We start from the raw sequence: 24,218 nt of genomic DNA, 5'->3' as shown, positions 1-24,218 counted from the left end.
CATACACGGTAACTAGTAGGAATTAAGAACAAACATACTCTATACAATAAATAAATTATGGCATAGTAACTTAGAATAAATGTACACTACACAATAAAGGATTTATGGTATATTACATCCACTGGGCATCGAAGTTCGCCACTAGTGATCATAAAGCGCAATGAAGAAGTAGATTACAAAAACGGGGCGCCTTTGCAGCCTAGCAAAATAATACTAAACCAAGACCACTTGCAAGATAGCTCGATAAAAGTTAGCCTTGCATGAGAACTACTATGCAAGCTCTTGAGCAAGGATGTGAGACCGGCCTAGCATGTCAGTCATAGCTTCCAGGTGTAGCTGTTTGGCAATGAGGTTCTCATTGGTGTTCTCCGCAATCTTTCTTAGAGATAGGACTTCAAGTCGAAGTTGAGTTGCAGAATGCCTTTCTGCTAGAACTTGGGACTGAAGAAGTCAAACTGATCCAGACAGGGAATTCTATGAGCATGTCTGACTGCTAGTCTCAAGTAACTTGAACACTCCATCAAGATAAGACTTTGGGGTTGTCTTGCTATCTTCAAGATGTTTTGCCTTCTTTGCGGTATATGTTGGGTTTGTCTCACAACCTTCAGCGGACTTGTGCATGTCATCAGGCATATCACCCTGAAACAAACAGAGAGATGACATGTATTGCATGTGTATAAACAAAGATGGTAACTGTGCTGTCAATTCCATCCAATTTCAAATTAGAAATAAAAATTTCAAAATATCAATAGCATAATTTGGCATTATTCATAATGCGGGGAGCTTCACCACACTACTGGCTTACCATGTCAACAAAACATGCATAGAAGAAGGGGAAAGACAATCATTGTATCTATTTTGGTTAATGTGCATGGCATGTTGTTCATATCATCAGCCACATCAATAAGATAAAACAGGTGATGACAGTGTGCAAACGTGGGCTGCTTCACCACACACTGGATTATAGATCCACAAAAAAAGCATACATATAGGGAGTATTGAGTAATGTGCATGGTATGAATAAGGAATTTGGTTTTACAAGTAAAACTTGGATCTTACATTTGTTGCGAACATGCATTTTGATAGAAACAGCAAACTAAACAGCAGTTGACGATAGGGAGTATGAGCAAATTAAACATCAGTTGAGGATAAAGGCTTTAGAAGGACTGACTTACATTAATAGTTAACACCGGCTTTATAATGCCCTTCTCCATGTCAAGGGAAGGATAACTCAAGAATTTCAGCATAGAATCTTCTTTATAAGCATTGCCTGTACTCTACATTTTGTAGAGAGTAAATATAGATATGGTAATACTGGAAGGGATAGAGGATAATGAAGATAAGACGCAGATTGATGCTACATAATCAACTACCAATCCCTGGAAGTACAAGCGTTACAACACAAAATGTACTGACAAGAGCAATGGGCTACACTTCTGCACTGGCATTGTATGTGTATTCAGGTTTTTGGTAAGATTAAATATAGATCTAATAATTTTTAGTAAATGGTGGGCGAGGGAGATAAGATGCAGAATGCCACACAATGAACCAATCCCTCTTCCCACAATATAAGAGTGTTTTGATGGAGTAGTTGTTAATGTAAGTTGTTAATGAACCAATCCCACTGTACAAAACACTCTTATATTATGGGACGGATGGAGTAGTTGTTAATGTAAGTATAGTGATAGACGACGTTCAGTCCTTACAAGAGGACTGTAGAGCTAAACCTCTTCAAAAGCATTGGGTTGATTCTAAATTTATGTAAGAGTCGATACAGGTCTTATAATGTCCACCAAATGGAGGATAACGAGGCTAACATGTGCAGTGATGCTACATAATCAACCAGCTATGAAAGTAAGTATGGTCATATAGGGCAAGAGATACTCACAAGAGCAATGAAGTGTGCAGTATAGTTGCGAGATTCTGTGGTCCCTTGAGAATGAATGTTCTTCTGCAAACAGTTTTCGTACAAGTGAGACATTAAGGCACATGCAGAAATGTAGTTCAAATTGTGATGTGATATCATAGATAGTACCTTACGCTATAGACGAGACCAATGTGTAACAAGATTATTCCAGTCACTGTCCGATAAATGTAGCACCAGAGACTTTACATAAATTTTGTTTAGAGGCTTTTCATTGAAGTGCGCTTGCCTTAGGTAGGAACGATCATCAACAAGTGCTTGAAAAGCGCAACCAACCCTTGCTCGTATTTTCTATCCAGTTTGGTCCTTACATATTTAAAAGAATGAAATATTGTATCTTCTGTCAATAGTAACATATGCGTTAATTACCATGAATAACATTAATGCATTACTTACCCGTAAGTTGCGGAGGCAGATTGGAAATTGTTCTTTGTCTATGCTATAATCTTTCCATGAAGGAAACATGTGCACAAAGTTCCTAACAACAATATAAACTTCGTCTCCTAAACTGGGAAGAAGTGGAACAGGAGTCCTATTTGCTGCAATTGGGGCTCTCTCTCGTTCAAAAAGGGATTTGGCCACTGGATTTGGTGTACACTTTGCTGTAATGGGGGTTTTGCATCATAGAGTAGGTGCTATGTCAACTGGCATCATCATACTGTTTGCTGTAGTTGGGTCATCAGAGATGGCCAATGTAGTAGGGATAGAGTCTGCTAGAGTTGCGGTCGTGTTTTCTGGGTTTGGTGAAATTGCAACTACACCTAATGGGCTATCTGATTTATTAGGTGTCACTACCTTTTCCAAATACTTTGTTTGTGCTCCTCCGTGATTAGCAATCGCCCTCTTCCTTTTGAACGCCTGATACACAAGAACAATATTTGAATGGATAAATATGGTATGATGGCAGATGGAATATGTACTGAAAATGGATAGGCAGGGCGTATTCACATACACGATGTGTAAACTAAGCTAATGGCAGTGCAACAAAGTAGAAGCAATGCAAAGCATCAGTTTCAAGATATGTGCGACTAATATAACCTTGGAAAGTTAGAGCAAGCACCTTGATTGGTGAATAAGATAGGGCATCTGCCTCTAACTCCTCCACTAGGGAGCTACATTGACTTAGGTCTTCCTCTAGCTCAGAATCATTGTTAGGGTCATATTCTGAGCATGAATCTGTAGGTGGAGAGCGTTTGCATTGCATTGCATGCAGACTTGATTTCAGTACCTTAATACCAAATTTGACAGCCATGGCATTGTTCTGCTTTATTCTTTTCATGCGCACATGCTCAGAATCATTATGATGTTGTTCAGTATCCGAGATTCATGAAAACATAAAAAACTAGTCAGATTATCTATGGAATGCTCTGCAGACAACTTTAAGAGTGTCTCCCTACAAACCCCTGCGTATACAAAGTTCACCCCCAACCGTGCTGACCAGACCACACACAGAAATACAAACCTCTTATGCCTCTATAACAGGCAGACACTGAAGTAGGAACCCTAGAATCATATCAAATTCGTATTTGAACAAATAAACTAAGGAATTATGAGTGGCATAATGTTTAGCTTCAAGGGTGGAGTGCTAGTAGTGCAACACAAAGCAAGTAGGTAGATTGTATTCCATGTAAAAGATCATAGTCTATGTACACAATGCAGTGTTCATTGCCCACACATGATGGAAGAGATCACACAGAGAAATACTATTCACTCATGTCAGTGGTTCCAGTATTTTGAAAAAGGGTGGTCCACCCTAAAACAATATTGACACCAAATATGACAAGGCAAGCATAGAGTTAGTGAATCAAACATTACTAGTGAGCTTACTAGGACAAGTATGAAGAACTGTAACTGCAGTAAGAGACCGTCCAAAATCGGAATCAAGTTGGTCTAGCACTTATTGTTTGCAACTAATCGATGTGAATAATTGGATATCATATCAAATGAGTAATAAAGACAAGTAAAATTGTCAACAAACCTGGCCTGCAGTAGTAATCTGGGTCAATGTCACTATGACCAACAATCCAAAACGGCTAGTGTCTGTTCCTAGGGTCAGAATTTTGAAACCCTGTGAACTTCATAGGTACTAAAGAGTACTGAAATACATCTGAACCATTAAGTGTAGGTAGCACTCAGTACACAACAAACCCTAATGACAGTCATGCCTAATGAGTAATGAATCAATTCGAAAATGGGTGATTAGGAGTGGTTGCTGAGTGTTGAGGATGTATCTCAGGTTAAATCAGGTTGGTTTAGTAGCAGTTGCACGCCTGAGCCCTGAACGGACTGGGAAGGTAGGCACAGCGGCGCGCCGGGCAGCGGTGACGTTGTTGGGCGAGCGGCTCCTGACCTCCTGTTAGTCCGGCGTCTCCTCCTAGAGTCATGCCGACCGGGGATGGCAAGTCGCCGGAGAGGCAGACGGCTCGGGGCGAGTAGAGATCGGAAGCGCAGCAGAGCAGAGGGGAATCGGGGCCTGGGCCGACCCAAAACCCTAGGGTGGGCCGCGGCCAACCGTGGGCACCCTGTAGATACATGCATTTTTGAAACGAAATTAGGAACATTTAGTTGACCAATTAAACAACTTTGTTTTAATAATATCAGATTCGTATTTGAACAACTAAGCTTGTTTAGCTTGATGGGTGGAGCAGTGCTATTTTGACACGAAGCACGTATGCTGATCGTATAGTAATCATAAAGGGGGTAAACCCTAAGCATTTTTTTAGCAAAAGAGGGTTTCCCCTCCAATTTCTATTAAAGAAACCACCATGGAACCCACATGATCAATTAAACCCTAAGCATGATCAATTGAACCCTATTATGACCGTGCCATGACAGATTTGAAGCTGCAAACCAGAGAAATGCTATTTAGCAACCATTGTTTGCTTCGAACTAATAACTAAATTCTAAGAGATGAAAATAAAGCACAGTAACCATGTTACGATCTATTTTCTGGCTGGGATAAAAAAATTGAGCAGATATGAAGTACCACCTCTCTTGCGGCGTCGTGTATGCATCGGGGGTGCGATGGCTGTCGGTGGTGTTGAAGCAGATCTGCGACGGTAAACGGGTGCATCGGGGGATAAGTCCTATTGCGGTGGACGACAAGGTCGTGTGAGGGGCCTCGGCAAAGAGGACGACGGCGCCGATGAAGCGAGAGGACGTGATGCAAGGCTCCTGGTTTGTCGTCGTGGATGAGAAACGTCCAGCTCTAGTAGTGGACAGCGTGGTCTTGGTAGGTGCTCCGGCATGGTGGGGGACGGTGGCGATGGATAGGGTGGAGGACGGCGGCGATGGATGGGGTGGCGGACGGAGGAGACTAGTGTGGGGATGGTGTTCTAGCATGGAGGGTGTATGAATGGGAAAATGGAGGGAGAGGTACGGGGAACCATGTTTTTGGGACGCGCCTGTCTGAAATATGGGAAAGTTACGAACTTAGCCCCAATTTAAAATTTTGACGTCTCATCGGTTGGAGATAGGACGGTAATCTCGCATCTCCCCAATATTTGCTGAGAGAAATTTCAGGTGAGGAGAGGGTGTTTTGGCGCCCACGGTTGGCGCCCATGGTGTATGAACAAGGCTGACAGGTAGGGCAGTTGTGTCACGTCTGAGTGACGTTACAAACCTGCCCCTATTGAAAATATTTGCCTACATCGATTTCGGTCGAGTCGAGTTTGTTTTGCCGCCCACCGTGTATGAATGAGGAAATGGAGGGAGAGACAGCAGTCTTTCGGACGAGCTTGGATCAAATGTGTTTTGTTGCCCATGATTGGTGCCCATCGTGTCTGAATGGGCTCAGAGGCGGCTGTGTCACGCCTAATTGAACTTACTAACCTACCCCTATTGAGAGCAGTTGAAATCGGGCCAATGGATTGTCCTGTAAGGGGTAGACGGTAATTTCTATCTCCCAAACACTAGCTTCAGGCAGCCGACGTGGGAGTGGACATTTTGCTGCTTCTTTTGAATTTTGGGACAATAAGCATCCACGTTTCCCCTGGCAACTAAATTCGAATCCATTTTGTATTCTTATACGAATATTTATAAATCATTCTATGTGTTTTTATATATTTTCAAAAGCATGACAAAGATGTATTCCACCGTCATATATGAATATCACTTACAAATGTTGATACTCGAATTTAGAAGCTAGAATCCAGTTTAATGTGAAATTGAATATTTGAAACCACTTTATGTCCAACTCAAGTGTCACACGCGGCATAATGTGTACTCCCATTTAGATATGTACACAAGCGATGTCTCAAGATTAAAAATACCGAGTCAATCAACCAATAATGTACAAAACAAACAGACATATAAACACTTAGAGAGTATATGGATCAATAATATCAACTAACATACATAAGCCAGGTCGTTGTACTTTTTTTTTGCTAGAAGAGCATCATTTTTTAGCGAAGCTAGTACAACATCTTTGCCCTTTCAGATGCGTTGTCACGCCCAATATGCGACCCTATCCAAAAGGAACTTGAAGGTCCCACCAAGGATAGACCCGCATATTGAAACGCTTTTGCAAGGTGGATATCATTACATCAACATTACATAATAGATGGGGATACATACAAGAGGCATACAATGCCACACGAATACAATATCACAATACATTAGAGCATCATCCGACTATGGATGAAACACAAACAGAAACTCCAACGACATCCACCCTGCTAGCCCAGGCTGCCGACCTGGAACCTATCCCCTGATCGAAGAAGAATCAGAAGAAGAACTCCAATACAAGCAAACATCAGTCTCGCGTCATGATCATCGCAAAACCTGTACCTGCAACTGTTGTTGTAGTAATCTGTGAGCCACGAGGACTCAGCAATCCCATTACCATGGGTATCAAGACTAGCAAAGCTTAAAAGGAAAGGAAGGGGTAAAGTGGTGAGGCTGCAACAGCGACTAAGCATATATGGTGGCTAACATACGCAAATAAGAGCGAGAAGAGAGCAAGCGGAACGGTCGTGAAGCTAGCAATGATCAAGAAGTGATCCTGAACTCCTACTTACGTCAAACATAACCCAGAAACCGTGTTCACTTCTCAGACTCCGCCGAAAAGAGACCATCACGGCTACACACGCGGTTGATGTGTTTTAATTTGGATCTGCTGTCAAGTTATCTACAACCGGACATTAACAAATTCCCATCTGCCAATAACCGCAGGCACGACTTTCGAAAGATTATACGCTGCAGGGGTGTCCCAACTTAGCCCATGATAAGCTCTCGCAATCAACGAAGGATATACCTTCTCCCAGGAAGACCCGATCAGACTTGGAATCCCGGTTTACAAGACATTTCGACAATGGTAAAACAAGACCAGCAAAGCCGCCCGATGCGCCGACAATCCCGATAGGAGCTGCACATATCTCGTTCTTAGGGCAACACCGGATGAGACATCCTACGAGTAAAACCAGACCTCGAGTTTCCCCGAGGGGGCCCCGCAGTCTACTCGGTTCGGACCAACACTTAGACAAGCACTGGCCCGGGGGGGGGGCTAAAATAAAGATGACCCTTGGGCTCCGGAAACCCAAGGGAAAAAGGGCTAGGTGAGGCAAATGGTAAAACCAAGGTTGGGCCTTGCTGGAGGAGTTTTATTCAAAGTGAACTGTCAAGGGGGTCCCATAAATCACCCGACCGCGTAAGGAACGCAAAATCCGGGAACATAACACCGGTATGACGGAAACTAGGGCGGCAAGAGTGGAACAAAACACCAGGCAAAAGGCCAAGTCTTCCACCCTTTACCAAGTATATAGATGCATTAATAATATAAGAGATATTGTGATATCCCAACCAAAATCCTGTTCACCATGGAGCAATCTTCAACTTCACCTGCAACTAACAGCGCTATAAGAGGGGCTGAGCAAACGCGGTAACATAGCCAAACAACGGTTTGCATAGGAAAGGTGTCAAAGGTTAGAGGCTGACATGGCAATTTGGGATGGCTTGATAAACAAGTAATAGGTAGCGCAGCATAGCGATAGAACGAAGCAACTAGCATAGCAATGATAGTATTGAGATCCAGGGTAGCAGTCATCTTGCCTGAATTCCCGCTAGGAAGAAGAACGAGTCCATGAAGAAGACGAACGGGAGTAGTCGAACGAATCCTCACAATCGCAACATTACCGGAACTAAGAAGAAACACCGGAAAGAAACAAACAACATGGTAAATGCACAAGCATAAACATGGCATGATGCACAAACAAGTATCATGCATGTCCGGTTTAAATAGCATGGCATGGCATGGCAAACTGCAACAACAACACTACAATTTAAGTGGAGCTCAATATGCAACGAGTTGCATATTGACGAAACTTCACAACATTTATTTAGTTCGCTCTCGGTTAGGTACTCAACAATATTAAATGTTGGTTAACATGGCAAGAGGTGAAGCATGACAAAACTATACCATCTAAACAATTTAAATAGGGCCGGATATAACAAACAACAAATCCGGTAAATCCCCATATGCATATTTTAGTTTTGGTACTGTTTTGCCTATTACATAATTTTAGAGTTGTTAAACAGGAAAATAAAGTGCACCATGTTAAACTAGGCATTTTTCCACCCCATTTACATATAAAGTTTATTTAAAACGGAGTTACGGTTATTTAGTTATGAAATAAATTATTTTAACATGGCATATTAGCAAATTTAAACAAACAGCAAGTTAAACATTTTAAACATGGATGAGAGTGGCATCTTATGAAACTAGATGAAAAACTAAGCATTTTACATATATAAATTATTTACATATGATGCACGGTTGTGGAGTTATTATATGCATGATGCTTGAGGGTTTTTCTGCAATTCTGCCAACTCTGGATAATTAGACAAATTCACAGGGCACGAAAAAAAACATAGGCGGGATGAAACTGACTATCCCAACAAGCACAGGAGAGGGCTGGGCGCTGCTCACCATGGGCCATGGCCCAGGCGGTGGAGAGGTAGGCCGGGAAGGGGCACTGGGCCTTGGGGAGGTGCTGGCCCAGGCGTTGGAGACGATCGAAGGCCTCCTGGTCCACGCGTGCGCGGTCAAGACACGCGGTCGAGCGCTCGTTTCCCTCGCGCGGGAGGTAGCAGGCACGGCGGCGGCACGATCTCGAGCAGGGAAGCAGAGGACAAGGGTGGCTGAGATGCGGCGGGGCGCCGGAATGACACGACAGGGCAGATCCGGGCGCGGGGAGCATGGATCCATCTGTTCCCGGCACGAAACGACGGCGGCAAGGCTTGAAGCAGCGGTCATGGCGCTCCTGCTAGTCCCTGCGAGAGAGAGGAAGCAGGGAGATGAGAGGGAGAGAGAGAAAAAGCAAAGGGAAGGAGGAGACGGAGGAGAAGGGAGACGAGGCCGGCCTGCTGCTGGAGTCCGACGGCGGCGGCGTTCCTCCGACGAGGCGGCGGGGTCGAGCGGCGCTGGGCAGAGGGGCTCAGCTCCTTCGAACCAGATCGGGGCGAGGGAGCAGGAGGCGACGCGGTCGGGCGCCGATGGGCTCGCGCGGGCCGCGCGCGGGCTCGGGCGGTCCGCGGCTCGCTGAGGCGCCGGGGCGCGAGGTGGCGCTGCGGGATTGGTCGGGGTGACGCTGCAGGGTGAGGTGGCGCGCGCTGGTTGGCCCGGGCGCGGTGGCGGCGGCGCCAAGTGGCGGGCAGGGGCGGCGGCGCCACATCCGATGTGGGAGGTGACTGGCTGCGCGGAAATTGAGGGAGGAGGTAGGTGGAGGCCAAAAATGGCAAGGGGAGGGGGGTTTATATAGCAGTTTTTGGCTAGGGTTTGGTCTAGGGGGTTTTTCAGACCCTCCGATCGCGATTGGGCGGTTCCGGACGCGAGGAGAGGTAGAGTTTAGGGTTTCATCCGCGAAAATTCGGGGGGAGGACCTATTTATAGATAGAGGGAGCTAGGAGAGTCCAAATGGAGCACGGTTTTCGCCCACATGATCGTGATCGAACGACCGAGAGCATGGAGGGGAGTTAGATGGGTTTTGGGCCACTTTGGAAGGGTGTTGGGCTGCAAAGAGAACGGGGGTTTACGGTTACCCAGTTAACTGTTGGAGTATCAAACGAACTCCAAATGGCACGAAACTTGACAGGCGGTCTACCGGTGCTATACCAAGGCCGCTTGGCAAGACTCGGTCCATTCCGAGAATGTTTAACACCCACTCACAACAGGAGACAAAAAGGGGAACGTCAGAGGGCATAGGAGTGCCGGATCGCAAAACGGACAACAGGGAAAATGCTCGGATGCATGAGACGAACACGTATGCAAAATGAAATGCACATGATGACATGATAAAATGCAACACGCAAGCAAATGACATGGCAACGACGGTGAATAACTGGCAGACACCTAGCGCATCAAATCCGGGGCTATACATGCGTGCCACTTAAGGACCATCTATACTACTATTATTGCTGAATGCACATTCAGCCCGATTGGCATATTTGTAGGTCTGGCACAACAATCAAAATGAAATGTCTCATAGTCTTATCAATTAATACAAACTTGTGCTAAAAAAATTACAAACCAAAAAACAAAAAACAATTATTACATGATCTCTAAAACAACTGGTTTGATTGATTACATGAACAAACAACATAAAGGTTATTCAATGATGGAAAAAACATATCACATATGATTTACCAAGTGGGAATTTAATTTCTTTTTTTCCTTCAGGACCTTAACAATGCGGTTAGTCTCAGCTTGCTTCGTTTTGAAATCCACAAAATATTTAATGGTTGTCTTGAGTACTGCTTGTTATTGTGATGTTTGCTTCCTCAACATGTCAACTTCATCTCTAAGTGCAGAAGTAGAATCTCTTTCTACCAATAGTTTAGCCTCTAGAGCATCAACAGTTGGCAATTCATGATGCACGATTGGGCTTGTGACACTGTTGTGGGATGATACAATGTCCATGGGGACCTCACTCTTTGATATTGGACTAACCTGTTTTGCCATTAATGTTCTGATTGGATTCTGAAAAGTTGAAGTTAGCAGAACATCTCAACTGGGATTTAGAACATCCAATTAAACAAACAAGGAATTAAAGAGTTTCAGTTGGATGCTGAAAAGTAGTTATTAACATCATTGTAACCGATTGTAGCAGCAAAGTAGTTAAACAAACAAGTTTTGCAAAATGTACCTATTGTAGCATTGGAGTTTCTCTTGGACCCTCAAAAGTTGAGTAGCCAGTAACGTGATTAGAGCAACCGGTTGCAGCAGCAAAGCAGTTAAACAAACAAGTTTTGCAAAAGCAACATGTTGTAGCATTGGAGTTTCTCTTAGATCCTGAAAAGTTGAGTAGTGAGTAACTTGATTAGAGCAACAAGATACAACAGCAAACCTATTAGACAAATATATTTTTGAAAATGTACCTGCTGTGCAATTGGACTTCCAATTGGATCCTGAAAACTTGAAGTTAGTAAGATGTATACAGCAACAAGTTACAGCAGCAAACCAGGTAAACAAGGAAGTTTCTAAAAACATACATGTTGTGCCAACAGAGTTTCAGTTGGATCCTGCAAACTTGAATGTTAGCAATCATAAATAAAGTGTTGCAAGAGCGATAAGAAACTAACATCAAACTAGTAAAACTAACAAGTTTTGGCAACGTATTTAATTACACATGAACTAGTAAAATTAACAAGTTATTGGCAACGTCTTAAAGTAACAAGTCGGTACCATTTACCAGCAACACAGACATCTGTAAATTTCTTTGATGTAAGCAAAATGATTCCAACACACACACACACGCACACACTTATATATAAGTTAAAAAGACGGTGTCCCTCATATAAACCTGACAGTTGTCTATCTACGAACATGCAAACATTGCTAGTGCTACAAGTGATAACAGCAAACCATTTAAACGTAAATTACACGTGAATTCTGCTGCACCCTAGAAGTACATATGACTAGCTATCTACGTGCTTAAGTAGCTATTTAAGTTCAGACAAACAAGTAATTCTTAACAGTAACTATCAAACACATAGATAGGCGTTGTCTATAATAGGATTCACATGCTATGGCATTGTGTAATCAGTAGCAAACTAAATTAAGCCAAGCAATGTAATTGAACAATTTTGCAATAAGTGGATAACTAAAATTCTGAGAAGCAGGTAATTGAACTTACGCTAGCTCTTTGTATAGGCACACGACAAGTTAATTTTCACTTACAAGGTTCTACCAAGGACCCCGTGGCATCAATTGCTTGGATACGCAGTTCCAATACTTCTTTCTTCCCACACTGCATTGGTTAGTCAAATGGCTAATTTGATAAGATGGTGCGTGCTTGATATGTTATATGAGGACGGGTTGTCAGACTAGTTGTAGCAAAACACATCACAGTGGCTTTTACTGTATATTTCATGCGATTACATTTGGCATATCGAGATCTAAGCAATCTACAATAGGATGAAAAGACTGTCATCCTTCACATTATTGGCGAACTCAGTTCATAAAAAGAAGCAATTCAACCATTCTGTGGGTAAATAAAAAGCACCACTGGAATATTTTTCACTACCCCAATCATACACGCAAAAAGGGGCGACGCTACCGTAGGGGATGGTATGGGTCGCCGCCTCGGGTGGCTGGAAAGTGTGCACCTAGTTTGAGTCGTCTAGGTTGGCCCAGGCTAGTTTTGTTCGTCCCAGCGCACGAGCAGGCAATATAAAAAATGAAGAAAAAGGTTTCAATTTGGATGGGGAAATAATATAAGTGCAAGGCAGGCCCTATATATACCAGGTTCGCAGCCCAAATGAGCGCCTCCCATATGATCGACAGCAGGAAAATTCCCAGTTCGTTCGCTCCAGCCTCGAGTCTGGTTCGCTCCCACTACAAAAAAAAGGCACATCCGTGACATTTTGGGCCAAACGAAACTTTTTTCTGTCATACATATGACACTTCTATGACGATAATTGTGACAAAACCCGATATCATCATAGATGTGGTGGGCTCCTACTTCTATGACAAAAAATCATGACAGAAAATGGGCTTTTCGTCCTGGGCAGGCCGGAGACGCAGCTGCATGACATTCTTTGGGCCGTCCATGACAGAAAAAACCGTGGTAGAAGCAAGGGCGAGGAAAATTTCGGGGAGTTCCCAGTTATGATGGGAGGTCGGGGGCCGAGCGATGCGCGTTTCTCTCATACACGTACGCACGTGTGTGCAAGGAGTTGGCTCTAACTGAACCTGAGCGAGGCGTTGGGCTCTAACTGAACCCAAGAGATTGCACTGCAGGCTACGCGTTACTGAACCCGAGCGATCGATCGATGGCTGTTAACTGAACCCGATCGAGCGATTCCTTCGCTACTGCTACTAACTGAAGTCGATCGATGCTGCCTCTCTGGATGAACAGTGAGCGTTGCCGGGGGGGAGGGGGATTGGATGAACAATGAGCGGTGGCATTGCCTCTGGATGAACAGGACCCCATGGTGTGCAGGGCTGGATGAACAGGACGACTGATGACCCACAAGTATAGGGGATCTATCGTAGTCCTTTCGATAAGTAAGAGTGTCGAACGCAACGAGGAGCAGAAGGAAATGAGAAGCGGTTTTCAGCAAGGTATTCTCTGCAAGTACTGAAATAAGTGGTAACAGATAGTTTTGTGGTAGGATAAATTGTAACGAGTAACAAGTAACAAAAATAAATAAAGTGCAGCAAGGCGTCCCAATCCTTTTTGTAGAAAAGGACAAGCCTGGATAAACTCTTATAATAGGAAAAGCGCTCCCGAGGACACATGGGAATATCGTCAAGCTAGTTTTCATCACGCTCATATGATTTGCATTCGATACTTTTATAATTTGATATGTGGGTGGACCGGTGCTTGGGTACCGCCCTTGCTTGGACAAGCATCCCACTTATGATTAACCTCTATTCCAAGCATCCACAACTACAACAAAAGTATTAAGGTAAACCTAACCATAGCATGAAACATATGGATCCAAATCAGCCCCTTACGAAGCAACGCATGAACTAGGGTTTAAGCTTCTGTCACTCTAGCAACCCATCATCTACTTATTACTTCCCAATGCCTTCCTCTAGGCCCAAATAATGCTGAAGTGTTATGTAGTCGACGTTCACATAACACCACTAGAGGTTAGACAACATACATCTTATCAAAATATCGAACGAATACCAAATTCACATGACTACTCATAGCAAGACTTCTCCCTTGTCCTCAGGAACAAACGTAACTACTCACAAAGCATATTCATGTTCATAATCAGAGGGGTAATAATGTGCATAAAGGATCTGAACATATGATATTCCACCAATTAAACCAACTAGCATCAACTACAAGGAGTAATCAACACTATTAGCAACCTACTAGCACCAATCCCGGACTTGGAGACAAGAATTGGATACAAGAGATGAAATAGGCTTTGGAGATGAGATGGTGCTGGTGAAGATGTTGATGGAGATTGCCCTCTCCCGATGATAGGAGCGTTGGTGATGACGATGGTGATGATTTCCCCCTCCCGGAGGGAAGTGTCCCCGACAGAACAGCTCTGCCGGAGCCCTAGATTGGTTCCGCCAAGGTTCCGCCTCGTGGCGGCGGAGTCTTCTCCCGAAAGGTTCTCTTCTATTTTTTTCTCATCGAAAGACTTCATATGGGAGAAGATGGGCGTCGGAGAGCCACCAGGGGGCCCACGAGGTAGGGGGGCGCGCCCCCCACCCTCATGAGCAGGGTGTGGGCCCCTGGCCTTCATCTGTGGCGACGATTTTTCTTTATTTATTTTAAGGTATTCCGTGGAGTTTCAGGACTTTTGGAGTTGCACAGAATAGTCCTTCAATATTTGCTCCTTTTCCAGCCCAGAATTTCAGCTGCCGGCATTCTCTCTCTTCATGTAAACCTTGTAAAATAGGAGAGAATAGCCATAAGTATTGTGACATAACGTGAAATGACAGCCCATAATGCAATAAATATTGACATAAAAGCATGATGCAAAATGGACGTAACTCCCCCAAGCTTAGACCTCGCTTGTCCTCAAGCGAAAAGCCGACAACAATAAATATGTCCTCATGTTTAGAGGTAGAGGCATCGATAAAAATAAAATACGGACATGAAGGCATCATGATTACTTCATAACAGCAACTTATATAGATTTTGTCATATGATTACTCATGACAAGTGATGCTCTTCTCACAAATCCAAAATATGAATCAGAAACCTTATTGGGCACCAAAAATTATAATCTCAGTCATTGAAGCAATTGCAATTTATCATAACATCGGAAAGAGTGTATGTCAGAGCTTAAAAGTAAGTCCACATACTCAACTATCACTTAGTCCTTCATAATTGCTAACACTCACGCGATACTTGTGGTTATGGAGCTTTAATCGGACACAGAGAAAGATAGGGGCTTATAGTTTTTGCCCCACAACCTTTACCTCAAGGCTAATGTGAAGAATAATAATTCAAGCTCCCCCACATCCAATTAGATATATATATCATGTTCTTTCCAACATGCTGAGCTTGCCAAAGGATAAAATGAAAAAGGGAAGGTGAAGATCACCGTGACTCTTGCATAAGGTAGAGGATAAAAATAAAAGATAGGCCCTTCACAGAGGGAAGCAGAGGTTGTCATGCGCGTGTAGGGTTGATGCACAAAATCTTAATGCAAAAGAACGTCACTTTATATTGCCCCTTGCATGTGGACCTTTATTATGCAGTCCGTCGCTTTTATTGCATCCACAACAAGTTCGTAAAAAGCTTATTTCTCTGCACTAATAAGTCATGCATATTTAGAGAGCAATTTTTATTGCTTGCACCGATGACAACTTACTTGAAGGATCTTACTCAATCCATAGGTAGATATGGTGGACTCTCATGGCGAAACTGGTTTAAGGGTATTTGGAAGCACAAGTAGTATTTCTACTTAGTGTTGAGAATTTGGCTAGCATGAGGGGGAAAGGCAAGCTCAACACGGTAGAGGAACCATGACAACATATTTTATCTCGGATGTAAGAAAACATAACTCATTATGTTGTCTTCCTTGTCCAACATCAACTCTTTAGCATGTCATATTTTAATGAGTGCTCCCAATCATAAAAGATGTCAATGATAATATATCTATATGTGAAACCTCTCTTTCCTTATTTCTTCCTATTAATTGCAACGATGACCAAAGGTCATCATACTTTTTTCTATGTGGAGTCATTACTTTCAATAAGATCAATATGAACTCTTTGATTCTTTCTATTCTTTTTCTTCTAATCACCCAAGATCATGGAAAAATACTCAAGCCCTTGACTCAACACTAATCTTTATTATAAAGCTCATGGACTCGATTACAAAGAGAGATCATAAAGCAAAACTCAAAACTAGATCATGCCATGACTTTATTCTACTAAATCAAGATACTACCAATAGGATCGAATTAAGAAAAACGGTAAAGATAGGAGTTGTGATGGTGATACGATACCAGGGCACCTCCCCCAAGCTTGGCAGTTGCCAAGGGGAGTGCCCATACCCATGATTATGTCCTCGGAGGTGATGGAGGTGTTGCATTTTTCTTTTCCAGCTTGCGTCTGAGGCTAAAATTTTCCTCCCTTAGATCCTCATTCTCGAGCTCAAGTTTCATTATCTTTTTGCATAGTGCTGCCTTGCTGTCCTGCGAAAAACGAGGTGGGATAGATTGGACCTTAGGGAGGCTTGACTTCTTGAACTCCACATGCATATCACCAGGTTGAGGTAGGGGATAGTCCTCTTCGTCGGAACTTGTTTCCTCCTTCCTCTTGGGATCATTGTCTTCTTCTTCCTCCGTGGTCCAGCCATAATGCTCCGCATCCGCATATACTTTTGGATTTGCAATATAATCAGCCATGTAGCTCTCTCCCTCCGAATCTTGGGAAGACATCTTGCCCTAATCTGCAGCAGCAACAGCTCGAAACAAAAACAGAGGATATTTGCGTGATACGGGAGTCAAAACCTTCGGGAGTATATATAATGAATTTTTACCGACCAAAATATGTATCGTGCAAGGAAACGGAGTCCGGAGGGCACACGAGGTGCTCACGAGGTAGGGGGGGCGCGCCCAGGGGGGTAGGGCGTGCCCTCCACCCTCGTGGAGGCCTCATGTCCTCCCCGGACTGCTACTTATTTTTCTATTTTTCTAAATATTCCAAAACAGAGAAATATTGCCTTTAAAGTTGTTTTGGAGTCGGTTTACTTACCGTATCACATACCTATTCCTTTTCGGAGTCTGGAATGTTCTGGAAAGTGTCTCTTATGTATTCCTCCGGGGTTACTATCGGTGTACTAGAGTAGGGGTACCCTAGTATCCCGAACTCGTGCAAGGGCAGTTGCAGCGCCCCGTGGCAAGGCTTGCCGGGTGACCGCCAAGACCCTCTGTGGTTCCCTTGAAGACCATTCAAGAACAAAGTACTCAAACCAAGGCCCCGACAAGAGGAGCTTGCCGGGAAGAGACAAGACCCCGGCAAGAGGAGCTTGCCGGGAAGGCCACTCAAGGCATACCAAGAAAGCTTGCCGCGACGCGCCCTGTGTCCCGGCAAGGCCCGGTGAGCGACAAGCTCCCAAACATGACAAGACGACGACCGCGGCAAGGAGCTTGCCGCGGGAAACCCCCACTACGTGCCCGCGCTCCAGCACACCTGCTAACGTGTCGCTCTAGGACTCTCCCAAGCACACGTGGCAGGAGGCTGTGCAGCTAGGGGTGCGAGGTGGCAAGCGGAGATGAAGAGAAGGCCATCGTGGCAAACGGTGGCGCTCCTAACGGTCACTTTTTGCACTGTTTAGGCAACTCAGACAGGCATTTAATGCCCTTGTCCCCTGCCGTCAGAGTTAGGTAGGGTGCACTGTATCCACAGTAGCGGTAGCTGCACCTACCGCATCCTTTTCCATTTTTACCCTTCTAGTCTACGTTGCCACCTGTCGGTGACCCCTTGAAAGTATAAAAGGAGGCCCAGGCGCAACATAGAGGGGGGTTCGGCCGGCTCGGCTCATTCGGAAGCACCAGGAACACTCTCACGCTCAGTCTGGCAGCGTCCATCGCTCCTGAGCAAGAATTCAATACACACAAACAAGCAGCAGTAGGGTTTTACGCATCCGTGCGGCCCGAAGCTGGGTAAAAACCGCTCGCGTGTACCGCCTCGATCCGCTCTTTGTGCGGCCTCCGCCCTCACCGAACCGAAAGGGGCCCTGTCCCCATAGGTGTTGGTGGAATCAGCCTCCCCGACATCTCTGGCGCGCCAGGTAGGGGGCGTCGAGATCGTGCGAACCCGATCCGGCGTGCACGCGAGCTAAATCTTCATCGTCTTCACCGACATGCCACCGAAGAAGAAGGCTTCGGGGGCAACAGCCCCGTCTGCGTCGCTTCCACCACCTCCGGAGCAGGCGGACGGTGGAGTGGACGCCGGCGGAAGAATGGACATCGACGAGGGTGCCCACAGCGCTGCCAAGTCCAAGGACAAGGCCGCGCAGACCTCGGCGTCCATACGCCCACCGCGCCCATCTCAGGAAGGGCGGGACCAGCAGCGTCATAGCGTTCGCAGCACCATACGTCCGCTGGCCCAAGATCAAGCTGGTGGTTCGCGTGGCGTTCAAGACCAGCATGCACGCCAGCATGCTGGCCCCAGTGAGGTGCGGTCGCCTGGACGGGACACTGCTCCTTCTAACTTGGTTAGGAGTCCGAGCATGTCCCGCTCCTCGCACCGTTCACCTCTGCCGCCCACCACGCCGGCGGAAGCCTTGGCGCGGGCCCAGCTACTCCTGGATTACCCTCCGACGGCGGACAAGACCGACGAATGGAGGGCCACTATCCAGAGCCTCATCGGCTTCGCCAACGGCGACACTGCGCGGCAACCAAGCACCTCGCTGCCAGGCAGGACAGCCGGACGCGAGCCGATGGCAACAAGACCGGGGGAGGTGCGACTTCCATGCACTCTCCACTACGAAGGCCAAAGTCGCCGACTCGCCGGGTCCACCCCGACAGCGGCTCCACCGCGTCGTCGGACCCACGAGCTCGTCGCGACCAGCGCCAAGTTCTTCATGAACGACAACAAGAAGACGCTCGAACCCGCATCGAGCGCCGAAGAGAAGCGCGACGTCAATCCGACAAGCGCGCTGGGCCCTCTGTTGACATGCATGCGCCAGGGGAACCAGGCGATCTGCCGTACGCGGTAGGTTGTCCTGCGTTCACCCGTGAGCTGCGGCAAGTCCAGTGGCCCAGCACAAAGAATTTCAAACCAGACGTACCAGAGAAGTACGACGGCAAGACGCATCCGTCGGAGTTTCTCAGCATCTACACCATCGCGGTGCAGGCTGCCGGGGGACGGGACGACAAGATCCTTGCCAACTACTTCCCGCTGGTACTCAAGCCCAATGTCAGATCCTGGCTCATGCACTTGCCGGACAACTCCATATCCTCCTGGGCTGATCTGTGCCATCAGTTTGTCGGCGCCTTTACAGGCGGCCACAAGCCACATGGCCAAGAAAGCGATCTTCATCTGCTCGCCCAGAAGGAAGGAGAGCCACTGCGCAAGTACATTCAGAGATTCAGCCGTGTACAGCACAACATCCCAGACGTCCACCCCGCCGCGATCATCAGCGCGTTCCATCAGAACGTGCGAAACCGAAGGATGAGGGAGGAGATGGCGATGTGTAAGATCAGAGACGTCAGCGAGCTTTACGCCCTGGCCGACAAGTGTGCACGCGCTGAAGAGGGGAGGAGGCTCCCCGGAGAGGATACAGGAGCAGGAGGATCTGACAGTGAGGATGCCGCCCCGACAAGGAAAGGCCGGCGGCGGAACAACAGAAGGAAAAAGGGCAAGGAAGTGCTAGCTGTCGAGCAGTCCGGCAACGGAGGTGGCGCCAAGGAAGCTAAAGCTGGTGGCTCCGGCAAGGAGGCCCAGCCTGTGGCGGCCGCCGACAAGCAGGACGGCTCCGGCAAGCAGTATTGTAAGATTCACCGCACCAAGGGTCACGATCTCCAGAACTGCAAGAAAGTCGAACAGCTCGTTGAGCTGCAGAAAGCTGAGTACGAGCGGCGCGACAAGGAGAAGGCCCAGGAAGGGACTGGTGGATCCGGCAAGAAACGTCCCGGCCGAGGAGGACGCCGCGGCAAGATCAAGCAGTGGCAAGGAGATAGGCCTCCCCGCGGCCGCGACAAGGATGAAGATGACGACGATGACGAAGACATGGATGATGATGAGGCCGATGAGCAGGAATTTCAGAAAGCCACAGAGGTCCTGTGCGTTGACGGTGGTGCTTCTCTGTATACTTCGCACCGCCAACTCAAGCAGTGGATGCGGGAAGTGAATGCAGCAGAGCCATCCATAGAGTCACGCAAGCCTCTGAAATGGTCCAGCACGCCTATCATCTTCGACATTGAGGATCACCCTGATCGCGTAACTGCGGTCGGGTGCTTGCCGATGTTGGTTTCACCAACTATCCGCAACCTCAAGGTCACGAAGATGATAGTTGATGGTGGGGCCGGCTTGAATCTGATCTCCTCCGCGGTCCTTCAGAAACTCCAGATCCCTGACAGCGAGCTCGAGGAGACCGGCACATTCCAAGGAATCAGCCCGGGAAGAAGCAAGCCGAAGGGAAAGATCACGCTGCCGGTCACATTTGGCAGCGAGATGAACTTCAGAACTGAGAGGGTCACATTTGACGTTGCCGATTTTCCATTACCCTACAATGGGATCCTTGGCCGTCCAGCGCTCGCCAAGTTTATGGCAGCCTCTCACTATGCATACAACATGCTCAAGATGCCAGGTCCGATAAGTGTCATCTCTGTCCCCGGCGACAAGAAGGATGCCCTTATCTGCGCCGACAAAATCTACCGGGAAGCAGCAGCCGCAGCTGATCACAACATACTTGCCGCTGAAGCTCCCGGGGGGAAGAAGAAGACAAAGTCCGGCAAGAGCTCTGATGCCCACTCCGGCAAGCGCACCTCTTCGGAGTGCTGCGCTACCGTCGAGGACGCACCATCGAGCTCCACCGGCAAGTGCAAGAAGACGATGGCAGCTCCACCCGAGACCAAGAAGGTGCCCGCCAAGAAGGACGGCACTGGTGGTACCTTCACCATCAGTGCCACGCTTGACCCCAAATAGGAAAGCGTGCTCGTTGCTTTCCTGCGGGCGAATGTCGACGTGTTTGCATGGCAACCGTCTGATATCCCCGGTGTTCCCAGGAAAGTAATCGAGCACCACCTTGCCGTCTGTCCTCATGCGCGGCCCGTCAAGCAGAGAGTCAGGAAGCAAGCGGTGGAGCGCCAAGAGTTCATTGCAGAAGAGATCAGGAAATTGGAAGCAGCAGGCCTTGTCAGAGGAGTGCTCCATCCCACGTGGTTGGCCAATCCTGTAGTCGTGCGCAAGGCGAACGGGAAATGGAGGCTTTGTATAGACTTCACTGATGTCAATAAAGCTTGTCCCAAAGATCCATTTCCCTTGCCGCGCATTGACCAGATTGTTGACTCCACAGCTGGATGTGATTTGCTTTCATTTCTTGATGCATACTCAGGATACCATCAGATCTTCATGGCAGAAGAAGATGAGGAAAAAACCGCATTTATCACCCCTTGCGGCACATACTGTTTTATACGGATGCCCTTTGGGTTGAAGAATGCTGGTTCAACATTTGCAAGGGTAGTCCATGTCGCTTTTGAGACACAGATACACAGAAATGTGGAAGCCTACATGGATGATATAGTGGTCAAGAGCAAGGACAAGGCTACCCTGATCCAAGATTTAGAAGAAACTTTTGCAAATCTGCGCAAGATCAACCTCAAGCTCAATCCCGAGAAGTGCGTGTTTGGAGTCCCTTCCGGCAAGCTTCTCGGGTTCTTTGTGTCTCAGCGGGGAATTGAAGCCAACCCCGACAAGATCAAGGCCATCGAGCAGATTGAAGCACCGAAGCGCGTCAAGGATGTGCGAAGGCTTGCCGGTTGCGTGGCTGCTCTCAGCAGGTTTATCTCTAAGTCTGCTGAGCGCGCCCTGCCGTTTTTCAAAATATTGAAAAAGGCAGGTCCAATGAAATGGACTCCGGAAGCGGAGGCCGCGCTGCAGGACTTGAAGAGGTACCTGTCCTCCACTCCAATACTTGTCGCACCTAAACCACAAGAGAAGTTGCTGCTATACCTGGCAGCAACCAATCAAGTGGTTAGTGCTGCGTTAGTAGCGGAGAGGGAGGCGGACGATGAGCCAGCAACCGCGGCAAGTGAATCCAGCGACAAGCAGGGGGCTTCTCCGACAAGCTCTGGTCCCGACAAAGTTGAATCTGCGCAGACGTGCAAGGAGGTGCAGAAGAAGATGGTGCAGCGCCCAGTTTACTTTGTCAGCTCCCTTCTCCAGGGGGCTAGGTCGAGGTACTCTGGTGTGCAAAAATTGCTTTTCGGCCTCCTCATGGCCTCGAGAAAGCTGCGCCATTACTTCCAGGCACACGAGATCACAGTTGTCACTCGCTTTCCGCTGAAGAGGATACTGCAGAATCCAGAAGCAACAGGCAGGATTGTCGAGTGGGCATTGGAACTATCAAGCTTTGGCCTCAAGTTTGAGAGCACTGCAACGATCCAAAGCAGGGCATTGGCAGAGTTCATAGCAGAGTGGACGCCAACTCCAGATGAAGAAATTCCAGAGACGAGCATCCCCGTCAAGGAGACAAGCAAAGAGTGGCTGATGTACTTTGATGGTGCCTTCTCGCTGCAAGGCGCCGGTGCTGGCGTGCTGCTTATCGCACCCACCGGAGAGCACCTCAAGTACGTAGTCCAGATGCACTTTCCCAAGGAGCAAGCAACGAACAATACTGCAGAGTATGAGGGTTTGCTTGCCGGCCTCAGAATCGCAGCCGACCTTGGGATCAAGAAACTCATTGTAAGGGGTGACTCGCAGCTTGTCGTCCGCCAAGTGAACAAGAACTACCAGAGTCCATTGATGGAAGCTTATGTTGATGAAGTGAGAAAGCTAGAAGAACACTTTGACGGCCTGCAAATGGAACATGTTCCACGAGCTTAGAATGACATTGCTGATGGCCTGTCAAAGTGCGCTGCACTAAAGTTACCTGTGGAACCAGGGATCTTTGTGCTCAAGCTGACTCAACCATCCGTGACACCATCAACTGGACAGAATAAGAAGAGGAAGTTGGTTTCTGGTGACTACTTTCCGGCAGAGCTTCCCGAAGCCGCCGCCAAGAAGGTCCCCAAGATCGACGCCAAGAGTGCTGAGGAGCAGTCTGCTCCGGCGAACCTCTTGGTTTGTTCCGTTGAAGCAAACGCTCCCGACAAGTTTTGCTCCGGCAAGCTTGCCGGGGAATATCACGCTCCGGCCGAACCGCAGGTTCTTGCCGTAGAAGCGGATGTTCCCGCAACAACAGATACGCCTTTAGTCCTTGTTGTCGAGCCACAAGCTCCAGCATGGGCGCAGCAGATTGTCCATTTCCTTCAGACAGGAGAGCTTCCCGAAGAGCAAGAAGAAGCTGAAAGAGTAGCCCGGCAGTCAAGTATGTACAAGTTTGTCGACAACACACTGTACAGAATAAGACTCAACGGTGTGAAATTGAAGTGCATTCGCCGGGAAGATGGACAACAGCTGTTGGCAGAGATACATGGAGGCATATGTGGTCACCACATTGGCGCAAGAGCACTTGTCGGCAAAGCATTCCGACAAGGCTTCTTCTGGCCGACAGCCCTCCAGGATGCAACTGCACAAGTAACCAAGTGTGAAGCGTGCCAGTTCCATTCCAAGCAGATACACCAGCCAGCTCAAGCTCTCCAGACGATCCCTTTATCCTGGCCATTTTCGGTCTGGGGGCTCGACATCCTCGGCCCCTTCCCCCGAGCTGTCGGGGGCTTTGAGTTCTTGTACGTTGCAATCGACAAGTTCACAAAGTGGCCGGAAGTGGAACCAGTGAGGAAGGTGACAGCACAGTCAGCAGTCAAGTTCTTCAGGTCGATTGTTTGCCGTTTCGGGGTTCCTAACAGGATCATCACCGACAACGGCACGCAATTTACGAGCCGCACCTTCATGCAGTATGTCCAAGATCTTGGCGCCAAGGTCTGCTTCGCTTCTGTTGCTCACCCGAGAAGCAACGGTCAAGCGGAGAGGGCAAATGCTGAAGTGCTGCGAGGCCTCAAGACCAGAACTTTCGACAGGCTGCACAAGTGCGGAAGAAACTGGATCGAGGAGCTGCCGGTGGTTCTTTGGTCGATCAGGACGACGCCAAATCGAGCCACTGGCCAGACACCCTTTGCTCTAGTCTATGGAGCAGAGGCAGTTCTCCCCACGGAACTCGTTTACGGGTCACCTCGAGTGCTCGCTTATGATGAGCTCGAGCAA

Source organism: Triticum aestivum, chromosome 5B, assembly GCF_018294505.1.
Source record: "Triticum aestivum cultivar Chinese Spring chromosome 5B, IWGSC CS RefSeq v2.1, whole genome shotgun sequence".
Lineage (NCBI taxonomy): Eukaryota > Viridiplantae > Streptophyta > Magnoliopsida > Poales > Poaceae > Triticum > Triticum aestivum.
The sequence above is the reverse complement of the archived record's forward strand: the minus strand, read 5'-3'. Positions refer to the sequence as shown.